This window comes from Zonotrichia leucophrys, chromosome 3 (assembly GCF_028769735.1).
Source record: "Zonotrichia leucophrys gambelii isolate GWCS_2022_RI chromosome 3, RI_Zleu_2.0, whole genome shotgun sequence".
Lineage (NCBI taxonomy): Eukaryota > Metazoa > Chordata > Aves > Passeriformes > Passerellidae > Zonotrichia > Zonotrichia leucophrys.
In genome coordinates, this window is record NC_088172.1 from 36,357,029 (window position 1) to 36,373,458 (window position 16,430).

Genomic DNA, 16,430 nt, shown 5'->3' on the forward strand with positions numbered 1-16,430 from the left:
ACATTTCTATTGTTGCAAATAGAAATCAAGTGTCTACTAGAAAGCACAGAGGAGAAACAGGAAGATGATTAAAAGGGTGGAGCAGCTCTCCTGTGAGGAAAGGCTGAGAGACTTGGGTTTGTTCAGCCTGGAGAAGGCTCCAAGAAAATCTTTTAGTAGACTTCCAGTGAAGGAAGCTTATAAAAAGAGAGCAGGAGTGGGACTGTTTACAAGGGCATGGAGTGATAGAAGATGGAATGGCTTTAAACTGAGAGAGGTAGATTCCAATTAGATATTAGGAAGAAATTCTTCACTGTGAGGGTGGTGAGGCACAGGTTGCCCAGAGAAGCTGTGGATGCCCCCATTCCTGAAATTGTCCAAGGCCAGGTTGGATGGGACTTGGAGCAACCCGGTTTAGTGGAAGGTGTCCCTGCCCATAGCAGGGGAGTTGGAAGAAGATGATGGTTAAGGTCCCTTCCAGACCAATCCATTCTATAATCCCAGGCAAATTATGCAAATGGGTTCAATAATTACATCTAAAAGGCAGTATAATGTCATGCTTCTCTTATTAAGTCCTGCACTTATTAATTTATCCCTCTGGGATTTTAGTCTAGGAATAGTATTCTAACCCTTACTAATGGGTAAGAACCCTTACTAATTGTTGATGGGCTTTTAGTGTTTTATCTGAGGATCATAATTGTCCTTTCCAGCTTGTTTTGAACCCCTGCTTCCTATATAATTTATGTGGAGACTGGTGCTCTTGAGGTTATTGCTCCATCATAACTTGCTCCTGACATCTGGAATGAATTGGAAAAGCAGCTGAACCAGCTTTTGAAAGAAAGGCAGTAGTTCACTTTCATAACAGGCTTTGCTGACCCAGTGATATCACGGATGTATCACTGACTTCCAGAGAAGCAGTGCAGAAGTTTGCTCCATAAATTAGGCATAAAAAATGCAAAGAGGATTTTTTTCCTGCCTGGTTCAGGGATGCAGAGCAGCTGACTGCCTCTTACCTTGTCAGCAAGCTCCTCATAGATGCTTTTATTGGCTGGAGTTTTCAGTCCCATGAAACCTTCAGCCACTCAGCCCCTGGGCAGACTCTGCAAAATTCCTTGTACTTGCCTCCCAGGTATGGGAGAAACATGAACAAATAAGGCAATGTGGAGAGAAGGAGTCTTCCTGGAGCTTTTTCCTTGATTGATAAGTGTGATCACAGATAGGTTGGATGTGTCATCTCCAGCAGACAAATGGGAGACCCTGCTGCTCTCCAGGTCTGCTTTCAGCTCAGGTTCAGGAGGGTCTCAGGTGGGTTCAAAGCCAGCTTTAAAGCTGTGTGTTTTTAAAGCTGTGAGTGACCCAGGAGCCCTCCCCTATGACTGGGAAAAAAGCTGTAGAGGAAGCTGGATTTGTCATAGAACCATAGAGTCATAGAACCACTGAGTTGGAAAGGACCCATCAAGATCATTAAGTCCAGGTCCTGGCCTCCCACAGGACACCCCAAGAACCCCACCAAGTGACTGAGAACATCATCCAAACACTCATTGGACTCAAATGGACTGGTGCTGTGACCCCTTCCCTGGGGAGCCTGTTCCAGTGCACAAACACCTTCTGGGGAAAACACTTTTTCCTCAGTCCAACCTGAACCTACCCTGTCTCAGCTCCAGCCATTGCCTTCAGTCCTGACACTGGTCACCAGAGAGAAAAGATCAGTGCCTGCCTTCTGAGGATGCTGAAAACCACAATGAGGTCTCCTCTCAGTCTCCTCTGGGCTGAACAAATCAGGTGACCAGACCCAGCTGTTTCTTGAGTTGTCCCAGGATGGTGATTGCACCACCTCCACAGGCAGCATGTTCCAAATGCTTAGCCACTCATTCTGTGAAGAAATTCTTCCTGATGTCCCTCCTGAACCTTCCCTGGCACAGCTTGAGGCCATGTACTCTTGTCCTGTGACTTTTACCTGGGAAAAGTGCCCAATCCTCACCTGGCTCCATCCTCCTTTCAGGGAGTAAACAGTGATAAGGTCCCTCGTGAGCCTCCTTTTCTCCAGGTTAAACAAATCCCAGCTGCCTCAGAGGCTCTTCATAGGTCATGTGCTCCAGAGCCTTCCCCAGCTCCGTTCCCTTCCTTGGACACGCTCCAGCCCCTCAATGTCCTTCCTGAGCTGAGGGCCCAGAAGTGGGCCCAGTCCTCAAGGTGACCTCAGCCATGCCCAGCAGAGGGGACAGTCACTGCCCTGGCCCTGCTGCCACACCATGGCTGGTACAGCCCAGGTGCTTTTGGCCTTCTTGGCCACCTGGGCACACCTGGGCCATGTTCAGCTGCTGTCCCCAGCAGCCCCAGGTCCTTCTCCACTTTCCACCCACTCTGCCCCAGCCTGCGGCATTGCAGGGATTGTTGTGGCCCAAGGGCAGGACTCAGCACTCTGTCTTATTGAACCTCACCACTAACCTCAGCTCACCCCTCCTGCCTGTTCAGATCTGAAATGCATTCTCTCAGCTGAGACCAGAGGGGGTCAGAGGGGATCCTTCAGGCACTGAAAACCTGGATTTAAAAATGTATTTTGGTATATTTAGGTGTCAACTGGATGTCTTGAAAGACTTAGAGCATATTCTTCACAAGTTTTGCAGGTGGAATTTTTTTGCATAATTATAGATATCTCTTTCTGACCAAATGCCTGTCAAAAGCAACAGGAGGGAAACTGGTGATTTTAGAGAAAGTTTTGTCTGATTGCAAAGTAGATGAGGTGAGAAACAGCTCATATGTTTCATTTGGTAGTGATGCCCACGTCTCTTTACTGACTTTGAAGAGAGCTTTCATGACTAGATGATGTTTAGAGAACTCTACTGTTTCTAAAGTTATGGATCCCACATTAAGTAGCAAAATAACTTCAGAAATCAGGCACTTGACAAGCTGAGGCTGACCTTGGACTCTCTCTGAAGCAGGTGGTGAATTAATGAAAAAGAGAAAGGGCAAATCAGCCTGGCCAGGTGAATGAATAAAGAAATGTGACTACCAGAGGGCAGTGTTTGCTTCCACAGTTCCTATCCAGAGATGCTCTCAGTACATTTCTGGACTGTAGTGAGTGAATCCTGACAGGTCCCACCTGCAGCTGGTGTTTACCAGCACTGCCAGCTCAGCTGGGGCATGGAGAGGTGCAGCAGCTGCATTTCCGTAACAGCCACGACAGAATTATCCCCAAACACTCCTATGAGCACCCTGGGTGACTCCTGAAGATGCCACATGGAATTGTATGTTAAAAACAGGGATGAACTTGTGAGGGAGGGAATTAAAATCAGAGCCCCTCAGCTCCCTCTGCCATAGTTTTCTATATGAAAAGTGGGACTAGTTTCACTGTTGATAGCCTTTAACATTTTGTGCATGCAGATCATAAATTCCTAAGAATGGGTTTTATCTCTTGTCTATACAAAAAGGGCCTAATCTCAGCAGGAACCTGTGGGTTTTAAAGTGACTCAAGTAGTGTGGTATGTGATTTACTTACTCATAAAGGAGCAACTCATTTAACTTTGTTCTAGAATTTAAAAAGACCATGTACCCAATACTCTGCCCACCACAATAATGACAATAACAATTCCCAAAAGTACCATATAAAATGGTTAGATTTATGAGAGTGCCTGGTGCTTTTTTGGACTCAGTTCTCACAGATGTCCTGCCAATAATTCAACTCCACTCTTCCCCCACCCCTGCCAAGCCTTAACAAACTTCACTGTGTTGGAAGTGCAAACAATTTCTTAGATATATAGCTCTGAAATAAGTATTCCAGACAGGATTCTTTTTATTAACTTTAAAAAAAAGAGAGAGTTTCAGTGCTGCTAGCTCTCAGCCAAGGAGCATGTATCTTTTAAAACGGTAGATAATGTAATATTTATTTAGAAGACATGGGGCCTCTACTTTGGGAGTTCAGGATATGCAGAAGGTTCAAAACAAGTTAAAAATCAAAAAGTTAAATCTAATAATCTTAAAAGGGGACATATACAAGTGCAGATAGAGAAGATGACTTCAGAATGAAGCAATAATTTCTGAAAATGGACCTTAATGAAGTGGCAGAAGGAGCACTTCACAAGAAACCAGTTCAGCCCTGGTAAACAGGAGGTGAGTGGGAGGGGGCTCAGTGCCCAGGACGATGCTCAGTTCCCAGCAGAAGCCGGCTGCAGCTCGCCCTTGGTGCTGCACCATCTCGGGCTTTATCTGCAGATCCATGGTGGAACCCTGTCCCCTGGGAGATGCTTCTCACCTCCTCTGGCTGGGAGGCTGGGAACGGATGGGGATCAGCCCTGGTCGGGCTCCAAAGCCTGGCTTAAAGCCTTGCCTGGTCTGTCAGCACTTGTGAGGCCTCTCAGGATTTACGGTCAGAGCTGAGCTTTCTGCTGGATGGTGCCTGCATTGGGGGGCAGCTGGGATTTACACATCTGTGCCTGCTGGGAGGCACAAATGGGTCATAAACTGATTGCACATGAATATTGGAAGTCTTACGTAACCCTGACCACATGTGGGGGTACCACTTATCTATTTCTCTGGGTCTGGATTGAAGGCACTTGAGACATTAATTCAAGTTTGGACTCATTTCTTATCAGTAGAACAGTCTCACTACTGTGAGTTGGGCAGCTTTTCATTAGAAGGCACAAAATGGCCAACAATCTCTTGTGACGAGATTTTTTAAGACTAAACTATCCAATTAAGAACTGACACCTAGATTATTTTCCCTTTTAACTCAGTAACTGATTTCAAAGAGCCCGCAATGTGGACTTTTCTGCCCAAATACAAAATGCCACCCAAACTCATGAAGAAGGAGGAAGAAGAAGCATGAAGAAGAAACCCAGGATTACACCCTGTGCCCTCCATCTTGCTTCCATCCACAACATACTAAAAATCCCAAAACCTAAATTTCTCACCAAATTATACACCTACACTACTCTCTATAATCTATTTCACACTTTTGTGGATTCTGGTCTATCTTGAAGTCGAGGAAACTTTCTCCATGAATGAGGGTCAAAGTCAGTGCTCCCCTGGGGGTCAGGGCACTCCAGAGCAGACAGAGAAATATTCTTGGTGCCTGTTCCCACAGCTGCATGGGGTGCTTTCACTGTATTGGGAAGGAAACACTGCAGATGTCCCTGGAGCAAGGCAAGGCCTGGCTCCATCCCTCAGACAATGGGCTGTAGCCAGGCTGAAGGGCAGAAGTGCTTGGTCCTGAGGGGGTTGGTGCAATTTTGGGTATGAATTCAGTGCATTAGTCTAAATACATGCAAAAGAGTAAAGTAATTGAATTTGGATGCAGAGGGCAAAGCAGGGCTGGATGTATTTTCTGAGGGTGAATGTGCCATTGGCTTTCAGTTACACTTACAGACCTGATTTTTGGTAATAAAACAGCCATAAATCATCTTTTCACAGCAAAGGAGATGCCACTGGACTTCCTCAGCTCACAGCTTCTCATTAGAGTCTCTGAAATTTAAGCTTGGATTTAAGTAAAATATACCAGAGCTTAGCACAGCAACAACAAAGCTTGGATCTAAGGGATCTGGCAGGCACCCTTAGAAGGGAGTGGGACTCATGAAGGGTTTGGGGGGGCTGAATTACATTTGCAAAACATGTTGAGAACTGAGTGGATCAGTTGGAGGAGTTTTGTTCTTGTGAAAGCAGCTACCACATTATCTTAACCATAAATCTTGCCCTCTCAGTTTCATGAACACTCAGCATGCAGCAGGACTTGCTTTATTTTCTCATTCGATTACCTGTCTCCATTTACTAGGAACCATGGAATTCTACAAACTAATGCAAATACATTATAAAACTAATTAGCTGGAACTACTGTGATTGGAAAAAAATGTAGGTTGCCATATGCATATGGCATCAAATATGCACTTTGGTTTCTATTATGGTGATGGCTTTGTATCAGCAGCAGTCACAGATTGGCAGACAAATGAGAAAGGATTTCAAATGCAGCTTTAATTGATGAAATAGTTAATCTGGAAATTAGGATCCTGCCTCTCTGCAATTGTCAGTCACACATGGTGAGTTTCCAGCTTTTGAAGTACATTTTGCAGATTTTCTGCTGTGCATAATTTAATGTGGTTTTCTATGCACCTGCCTCCCAGCCTTGTCCTCCCCACAAGGACTGACAAATTCTGAATCAAAGTGAGAGAGAAAAAAACCTCTGCTTCTAAAATGGGCTGAATTACCATCTGGATCAGAAAGGGTTGCTCCTTAGTTGTCTCCCAAGATACAAATGGACAAGCTCACTGTCTGCTTATACCAGTTATGTTATCCGGGTTCAAACCACTGAAGAAAAAATGGGGCATGTTCTCAACTGTTGTAAATCCACAGAATTCTGGTGACTTTAACCTATTCAGATTTACACTAATTTCTCCACAAATAATTTAAGGCCATAAAAGTTTTTTATGTTCATCCAGCCTGGCAACACAAGCTGTAGAATTTCATTAGGAATTCCTGTGCTGAATCCAGTAGGTTATGGGTGAAATAGAGCATAGCTTTTAAGTAAGACATAAAAGACCGGAAGATTATCAAGAATAAGTGACCATAAACCCAAGATATGCCGTGTTTGCTGTGAGTTGACATTCCAGAATTGAACCCAGCTTCAGAACTCTGACAAGGAGAAAGTTCATCACATACCCATGTAAACCTCTCTTGATTTCCTCAGCTATAAAAATACACTTGTGTTTGCATTTTGAATTTCCCCAGGGCTGAGATACATCTATTGGATTTGATTAGCCCTTCATCAGTGATACTGGAAAGCTCTCTACATATCAGATATATTTCCTTGCACAGAGTATTTTAGTTCCTGATGAAGACATTCCCTTACTTTCCCCCTAATTATTAGGATTCAGTGAGCTCCTAAAGTCACAGAGAACCAGTCCTGGCTTGAACCATCAGGAAGTCCAGTTCCAGGGGAAGAAGATGAACTTGAGGAGTTGTTTAGGAATTCTGTGTGACTGTGGGCATCCCTCCCCTCCATGGTGCTCGAGACGGTTTCCCTCTAGGGTAACCACTGGTGGTAGAGATGGAGATATGGAGCAATTTGTCTTTTCCCTAGAGTTTAATTAAGAATTTAGCAACACAGAAAGATCATGTCCTGGCTGCTGTGCGTGTAGGCAGTGATATTCACACCATAGCTTGGTGGAGACCTTGCTGTTTCTGGCTTTGGTGGAGAGCTTAAACTTCTGCTAAAATTCCCACCATCAGCTCAAGGGTTGGAGAATGCTTGAGTAGATTCAATGAGTCAGGATCTCCTGCAGAAGCCTTGTAAAAAGAGGGATAATGTGTATGGCTCAAACATGGACAGAGAGATAGCTGTGGAGCCAGCCAAGGATCGTTGGTGATTACACACTGGGAGAAAGAACAGGCTGTGCCTGGAGAAGGGGCCATATAGAGATTAGGCAACATTTTTTATTCTGGCTCCTGGAGAAAAGCACAGTACAGCACAGGGTAAGAGCAGGAATGAGCTTGAGAAGTGTGCATGGACTCTATGGGGGAGCAAGACGCCCAAAAACCCCTGAAGATGCCTGTTCCCTTTCTGGAAAAGTCCAGAAGAACGATGGCACATGGTAATGAATTTGCACAGAAAACTGCCAGCAGACCCTCAGTTACAGAAGCTGTCAATTGGTCATTGGAGCTTCATATTGATTTCAGTGGAAAGATGCCAACATCCACTGCAGGCTGTGGCTGTGATCCTCCACATCCTCTGTCTCCCAGCTAGTGCCATTTCAATTCTGCTTCATGAGGCTGTCAGAACCAGGCTGAGGGTGCAAGACCGAGCTGTTTACTTGTTTGTTTAAATGTCTTAATTTTTTTTTTTTTGAATGGTCAAATTACAAAAAAGTGGTACCTCACGAAAAAAAAAAAAAAATAAGGCTTTAACAGCCAACAGGCAGGACTGAGTGGGAGCCCAGCCACTGGTGTAACCAATGTGTAGAGTGAGAGGAAGCCTGACCAGGGAGGGACTGATTGAATTGGCTGCTTTGCTCCAGCTTTGCCTCAAGCTGCCCTTGCTTCCATCTGCTCCATGTGCATCATCCTGAGGAGTAGCTGATGCAGAGCAGACCAGACACATCCACAAGCCCTAATTGCCACAGATGAAGTGTCTGCTATTGCTCTCTGGGCTCCCCAGGACATGGGTGGGACAGCTGTGGATGGAGCCAGCTCACAGGGCACTGCACAGTGAGATCCTCTGCTCTGTCTGCTTTGGGAGATGGGATCAGCAATGCTTCAGTAGATGAGGAAATGTGTCCCTGGTTAGGAGGTGATGATGGTATGGATTCTACCTCATTTGCAGCAGGAAATTGAACAGGGGCAGATACTTACTTAAGAAAGTAATTTGCCTGGTTGTAGCTGCTCCACTTCAAGACAGGAAGATATTTATTTGCTGAGTGATTGCTAACTGTACCTTGTCAGTGGCTGAGCATTGGCCACATGACAAGCTGGTTCAAATTCACCCTCTAAAATCTCCCAGTTAGGATCTGGATTGGGATTGTCTAGTTCTCAAGTGAATATCCTGGTCTCAAGACTCTTTCTTTCTGCATGTTCTGGTTTGCTTGTTTTGTTTTCCTTGGAGGGACTAGATGAAGAAAGAGAAAAAAAGATTTTATTTTTTGTGAATGAAATGCATTCTCACAATTCTGGTCAGTCTTTTATTGCAAGTCAAACATTGTAGATGTAAAAGATGCAAAAAAAAGAGAAAACTACCTTGTAGTTAATGTGACTGCCTTGGTGATGAACCTGTCATATCCCTGCCCTTTGTTTTCCTTCAAGGCCTATAAAATAGATATTTGACCATTTCTTGGAGATGTTGAAAGGTACCTGAGAGCTTACAGATTTCTGTATTCTTGTGCAGGAGCCAGTTGGACTGTAAGTACTTAGTCACTTTTGCACATGTACAGCCGTTTTCACAGACTCTCAGAGACTGTCATGAAGTGTCAGCTCTATTGATGATTTCATGAATGAAAGATAACTCTTTGTTTTAGTTCCATCTATCCACACAGTTTCTGCTGAGTTTGAGGAGTTTCAAAAGAAATACACTTTCCTGTTGTGTACAGTCTTTCAAAATGGTGTAATTATCTAAAACACAGCATGTGCTAAAAGCCCTATGGAGAGCTCTGTGAAAATCCCTTCATTGATTTCAGGCCTTGAACCAGAACTACATTTTAGTGAAATGGTTGTTGGCACATTTGTGCCTTCTCAAGCATCAGAAGACACTGGCTTTCCCTGGACATGCCCTGTGACAAACCTTCCATCCACTCCAACAGTACTTTTACCCCAGTGGCTCCAGTGTGAGTCACCTCCTTCATGGTTTCTCCCAGGGATGCAGGGATAGGATGTGATAGAATGTGCAGGAATGGCTCAAAGCTGTGCCAGGGGAAGTTTACATTGGATATTAGGAAGCATTCTTCAGCAAGAGGGTGGTTAAACACTGGAACAGCATTTTTGGAGAGGCAGTCAATGCCTCAAGCATTTTAAGAGGCAATGTTTAAGATTAATTTGGACAATGCCCTTCCAACATTTGGGTGAGTGAAGTACACAGAGATTCCCTTGCTCAAACCATTGCTACTGGCTCTAACAGATTTGGCTCCTCTCCCATGGCAAGTCTGCAGGTCACTGGGGACAGCAAACATCTGCTTTGGATGCTGAGAAGTGGCTGCAACTTTTTTAGGTATAAAATTAGGCATGGAAGAGGTTGTGCACCATGATCGCAGAATCATGGAATTATTGGGTTGGAAGGAGATCATCCAGTCGAGCCCCACTGCCAAGGCAGGGTCACCTGGAGCAGCTGGCACAGGAACATGCCCAGGAAGGATTGGAATGCCTCCAGACCCTCCCTGGGCACGTCCCAGTGCTCTGCCACCTTCCATGTAAGGAAGTTCTTCCTCATGTTGAGGTGGAACTTCTTGTGTTTCAGGTTATGGCTGCTGCTCCTCCTCCTCTATCTGGGCATAACTAAAAAGAGTCTGGAACTATCCTCTTGACACCCACCTTTGAAATACTTGTATTTTCTTAGTTTCCTGCACCCTGAGGTTAGGGGCAGCCTTTGGGAAGGGAGGATGTGACCACTCACAGTCACAAGACCCTTGTCCAAACCATTTGTGGCCTCAACTGTCCTGTGTCTGCCTTTTTCCTGACAGACTTTTCTTCTGGTAATGCAGCACTTAGGATCTTTCTCAGCACTAGCACACATATAATGTGGGGGAAGGAAGTTATTGTTCAGATTGTTTACTGTTGCACCCTCTGGGTTTGTCAGTGTGCCAGAAAGCAGGTGCATCACTTGACAAATGCCTTACTGTGGCATCTGCCTCCTCTCTACATCCTCAGCTTGTAATTTTCAATGGATTGATGTACAGCATCTAAAATACAGGAAATTCAGCTTATTGACAATTTGATTTCTCAGTTACTGGAAGAATAAGGAAAAAAAGGTACTGAACAATATTACTGGACCAGATGGGGAATTTACCAGGTGCATCTGTAACTCTGTAAATATGCAACATTCCTCCTGTGAAGTTACTTCACCCTGTGCTAACTGCCTCATGCGCTAAAGAAATCCTTGAGCACAGGATCTGGAAGAGAAAGCATATTGCTGAATAAGAGCTGGTTTACACTCTTCTACTCACAAAAAGAGAGAGGTCTGCACATCAGTGACTTCCTCTATTTCCTGACCAAAGGGGATGGAAAGGAAAATTGTGTGACAGATGAATATGGCAGGCAGAGTGGAGGGAATAAAAAGTAAACACAGTGCTACTTTAAAGCAGTATTAAGAAAATGAGTGATTTGGGAAAGAAATTCTGATTTCTGTTCTCAGTTTCTCCCCTTTTTTTTTTGTTTTCTTCCTAAATATACTCACTCTTTGGTCAAAATGTTTTGCTCTCCTTGGCTTCCATTATGCCATGTATTTCATCTCACCCAATGCTTCTCTCTTGTGTGTCACACAACTCCTTTTCTTCTCTTGCATGTTTTGAGTCTACCTTATTTTCAGGATATGAGGAGGACCACATGTTAATCTTCTCACCCAGCTGGAGTTCACTGCTTAAACTGTGTCTTGTTCCACCCATGTCCAAACTGTTTTCCTTTGTGCTCCTCTCATGGGGCCTCCTGTTTCAAATATTTTTGTTTCTCTGTGGCTACAACTACACTGCTTAGAAAATCATGCCAAGGTATGAGCTAGGGCCAAGTACCACTGATTTTTCATGCTGCATAACTGCTGGTATATGCCTAGGACAGCTTTATTCCATCTCAAGATGCCACTGACCAGACAAAGTCTAGTAAAAGGGTAAATCATACATCAGGGAATTAAATGTGTGTTCGGCTGTATATTCAACATCAGACTGGGTTTGGGTCCTGCCTTCTTATACCATCCTCCAAAGCTTTCCCTGGAAGCTTTTTCTCCTTGAATGCCCCTCACATATCCTCAAACCAGTGCCGCAACTCAAAACACCTGCCCTGATTTTCCTGCTACCAAAACAACAGCCCCATGGGGTGCAACAGCCCTCACAGGTTTTGAGCTGGAATATGCACAGCAGATAACAATAAATGTATCCTCAAGCCTCCTCAGGGAGCACAGAGCTATGAAATGTGCTAGGGGGCAAGGTCAGCTGTTTTGTCTCCTGCTTCATTTAGTGGCAGAACTACATCTGTAAGTTCTTGTGACAAGGGCCATTGTTTGTTTTGGGATTGTAGTGATGCTACGTTTTCTCTCTTTCTTCTTCTTTTGTATCTTTTAACTTTTATTTCTTAAGGGAGCATAATCTGATATAGAGCAGAGGTTTGGAGACAGATCCTTTGCCCTTTACGCCCACCTCTGTGCTCTTTCATCATAAACAAAAACCAAACCAAAACAAAACCAAACACACACACACACACACACACACACACATACAAAAAAATAAAAAAGAAGCAAGATAAAACAACCTGAAGCTTTGCTCCTGGACACAAGGAGAGTTACAGAGCCAGTCAGTGGTACTGGGAGGAGGCAGCTGATGCCTGCTGTGATCCTTGCCCATGGTGGAAACATGAGGAGAAATCACATAGAGGTGCCTGATGTGGAGGGAAGAAAAAAAACAAACCCAAACCAGCAGTTCTCAGGAAATAGAATCACATTTTTCTGCTATTAATAAGTGAGGACCCTCTCTCTGGCCTGGAGGCCAACTGGCATGGTCTGGCAATAAACCATGTAGCTCCTTGACATCAAGGAAAGCAAACTTAATGTGGAGCTAAATTCATGCTTCTCCTTTGCTGATAAATTGAGCTTGTTTCCTGCTGTTCAGCTGGAACAAATGCTTCCATTCCCTCTGCCCAGATATCAAGCTCAGGAAATAGCTGAAACCCTGGAAGGGCATTTTTTGGCTTGCAAAACATAAAGAAATGTAAGAAATGGTGTGGGATTATTTTTTTGTCAGTTAAACTGTTTTAAGACTTTTTTCTATTTGTGAGTTTTTTTTTTGTCATTTAACCTCTTTTAAGAGTATTTTTTTCCCTGAGAAATACCTTTCATTTTGTAATTTCTCACAGTCATATGAACGTTATTTAAAAATGCAGATACGTGTGAAGAGTAGGTTTTACTGACATCAACAACAGAATCAGAGAAACAATTACATAATGCTTTTATTTCAGCTGCTTACACTTGTTTTAACCAATTAATATTTATGGTGGACAACTAAATCCCATGGGAGCTGACTACGTGAGACTTACGGTTTGAAAATACAGCTTCAATAACTTAATTTGTTTGCTTTCAGGAGAAAGATATCTTTTTTTCTTGTAGTAGGGAAAAGAGGAAATAATGACAAAAGGAGCCTAATGAGAAAGCTAAATACTATCATATTTATACACTGAGGTGAAAATGTGGAGGAATCATCTCCCTGTGGATTTATTCTGCTCTTAAGCCATTAGAATTGTCTCAGATCTCTGCATCTGCTCTCTGCACACAGTGAAGAAAGGAAGCTGAGCTGAAGACTGGGTCTTCACTTCGTCTTAGACCAAGGCTAAATGAGGCTTTTGAATTAGGAAAACAATTACCATTTCCATTTAAATTTTCTGTAATTAAAAAGCACTTTGTTGTCAGTCTGGCAGTTTTTCCATTGCAGACCAAACTGTTTTTCAGAACTGTGGAGCTCCTACACTGGAATCTATTTTAATTTCCCGGTCCCAAATTTTCTTACACAAAAGAAATGCCCATCAGACTTGAATTTGTTTATAAGGGCAACCCTCTCTCACTAAAACAAACAGTGCATTTTTACAAAGAAGTGCAATATTTTTATGAACAAACACATTGCAGTTCAGTCAATGAACCCAGCACTTTTTAAATGGCTGCTGCAGAGGAAATCTGGAAAATCCCAATGGAGGAATTTTACATAGAATAATTCTGGACCATGCTATCGAACCCCCTCTGTTGAGGTCTAAGAAACTAAGACCATGTTCATTCTTGTGAAACACCATGCATTTCCAGCTAAATTAAATGAAATTTATAACACAGGTGAAAAAAAATTCTTTATGTATCATGTCTGTTTCTCTGCTTGTTTCTGCTGTCATGGATTGGGTGTGACTGTACTGAAGTCTTCAGAGTTATATTGCTTGAAGTCAGTTTGAGAAGAGATTTGGAATTTACATTAGGTTTGACATTACCTCTGTAACAGTGTAGATGCTTGTCTAGAAGGGGATGGACTTTGGTTGTGCTTCATTGCTCCCTAGACCAGCAGCAAGCTGACAGAGATGAGATGGAAACAGTGAATCAGGGCATCAATCCCACCCAAATACAATTCACAGATGAAGAGAAATCTGCCTTCATGAAGCCCAAGAATCTCGTTTTTACACCATTAGATAAGCTGGGAAGATGTTCTTCCAAGACACTGCAGCACGGTGTGATGATTATTAGCTCAATTCAGTGCCACAATTACTACAGGCCATTTAGCACAAATGTTCCCCCTGTTGCCATCCATTATTCCAGTAGCTTCAAAAATGTCAGTGTGTGCAGCTGAGAGCATTGCATGTCATGAAAGAAATATGGTTATGTGTGACCAACAGCTCAGCCACACATTTATAATGCAAAACCTCTGACAGCACCTTTCTTCTTGTATAATAAGGAAAAGGCTACCACTGAAATCAGACGTTGGACCAAAATTTGATTTTTATCATCATCATTAGTCAGTTGCTTATCCCAGGAACAATTTTTCTGTCCTCTTGGATTGGGTTTATCTCACCTGTTTTCCTCATCTAAAATTCTACTGTCCAAATCTGAGCCACTCACATTGGATTATTTGCAGAGTCGGCACAGAGAAATATGTAATTCCAGTGGATGACTTTTTCTCATCCTAAATAGATATCTGGGATGGAAGAAAGAATCATTTGTTTACAAGTTGTAGGAAACAAAGTGAATTTGCTCATCTTACCCTAAATATATTAACAACAACAACAACAAAAATAATAAATATTTTATTACTTTGTATTCTAGTAAAATAAATTCACTCTTTTCTCTTAAAGCCTTCCTAGCAGAGTGACCCAGGGGAGGCTGGGAAGATGTGGAACTTGGATTCCCCTGGGAAGAGCAGTCAGAAGAGGAGGCACTGCTCCCTCCTGATATTGCACAGCATCCTTCACTCAAATCCCTGGGATCTACAGCATGTGGAGTGTTATTCCACCAAACTGCAGAGGGATTTGGGTGCCTACTGCTAATTTGGGAGATGTGCTTTTCAGTGTCAACAGTACAGCTATTTCTGTCAGTAGTCTAAGGAGAAACACACCTGAACTTCCAACCTCCCTTTGGGATTGTTACAACAGTAGCTGTATTTGTTTAACAGAAGTAATTTGAGTGTTTAAACTAAATATATTAATTGAGACCTGGAAATAATCTTTACTGAGTATTTTAAGCTGTCTACCTTGCAAAGGAGTCCAAGCTCACTGTGCAGAATTGTTTGTACTGATGGGAACCGCATTTCTCCTCTAATAAGGGGCAGCAGAAATAATTCTCTCTAAATGCAAAAGGGAGATAAGGTGATGAACCTACAAGATGCTTAAATCTCTCTAAAAAGGCTCTTAGGGATGAGATCCTGTGTGAAGGTCAAGTAATGACACTCAAAGCCAGAAGGGCACTGCAGCCTTCACACTGTCACCACCTCAGAGCACATGGCTGATGCTCAAACCCCCAGCCCTGTGCCTGGTCACACTGTGGTGCTCTAGAGATGCTCCCACGTCTCCTGTGCAGTTCCCTCAGGCAGAAGGGAAGAAGGGAACAAACAGTGATTCCCCCACAATATCAAAGAAAAAAAAAAACCAAAACATTCAAGTGCATTGCATGAGGAAAAAAAAAAAAAAAAAGAAAGAGGATTTGCTGGGTGGGTCAATGGTGGCAGGCTTTGCAAATCCTGGCTTTAAAGGAATTGCTCAGAAACCCCATGTAACTCCCAAGAAAGTGCTGAGGAGGCTCTTGAAGAAATCCCATTTCAATTTGCTTATTTAAGTTAGTAGAAAAAAGACCTCCTTGTTACCTAATTTGTTGATGAGTTCAGACACTTTCTGGAATGATTTCTTGCATAATTTACCTTATTGATACATTATTTATAAGTCCTCATTCAATTTTGGGTTCAGGGTTTGGATGTGAGTCTTACATAATGAGTAGCTGGTGTCACCTCGTGTCAGAGGAATCAAAAGTGGTTTTGACAACCCTGGGATTGTCACTAAAACAGCAATATAATCAGAGTTAATTTTTCACTGCTGAATCATTGCAAAATGCTCCCCTGCCATTCCCTCACAGGAATCTAATAAATTATAGTGTCCTTTTTCTTTGAAGGAAACAATTTGCTAAGGAGCAGCAGTTCCTAGCTAAAATGCTCCATAAACTGAGATCCTAAGGTCCCATATCCTCCCAGGATCTACGACTGGAAGAAGTGTTTTCATGATGTATTTTTTAAGATTATACATTCCTTTCAAGTTTAATCTGGATACATGGATTTGGGAAGACCCATGGTGTTTGCACCATGAGCTTCAAAACATGGATATTCTGCAGACTCCTCAATAATATACATTGAATTTAAAGAATTCAGTGAGCCTTTGGATTCCCCACTGTCCCTGAGAGCTCAGGATTTCCTTTCGCTTTCTGGAAAAGTGGTTAAAAATATAGATACATACTGAGAAGAGTATATTGACAGAGTTTCCACTCACTGTGGATGGGAAACACCCTTTAGTGACAGGCACATAATACATTTTGATAAGGAAAGAGGAACAATTCATTGCTTCAGATACTAAATAATTTTCTCTTGTACAAAAGTCTGAAGCTAAATAGCAAAAAACGTGTTAAGCCTGTCCCACTCTGATCTGAAATATTCTGTTTTGCCTTGTTTTGTTTAGCAAAGCAGGAAAAGAATTATTACTTGAGGTGTATTCCATGCAAGTTTGTTTTCTAATCTGTCAAGCTTTGAATCAGACTGGCCTGATTAATGTAA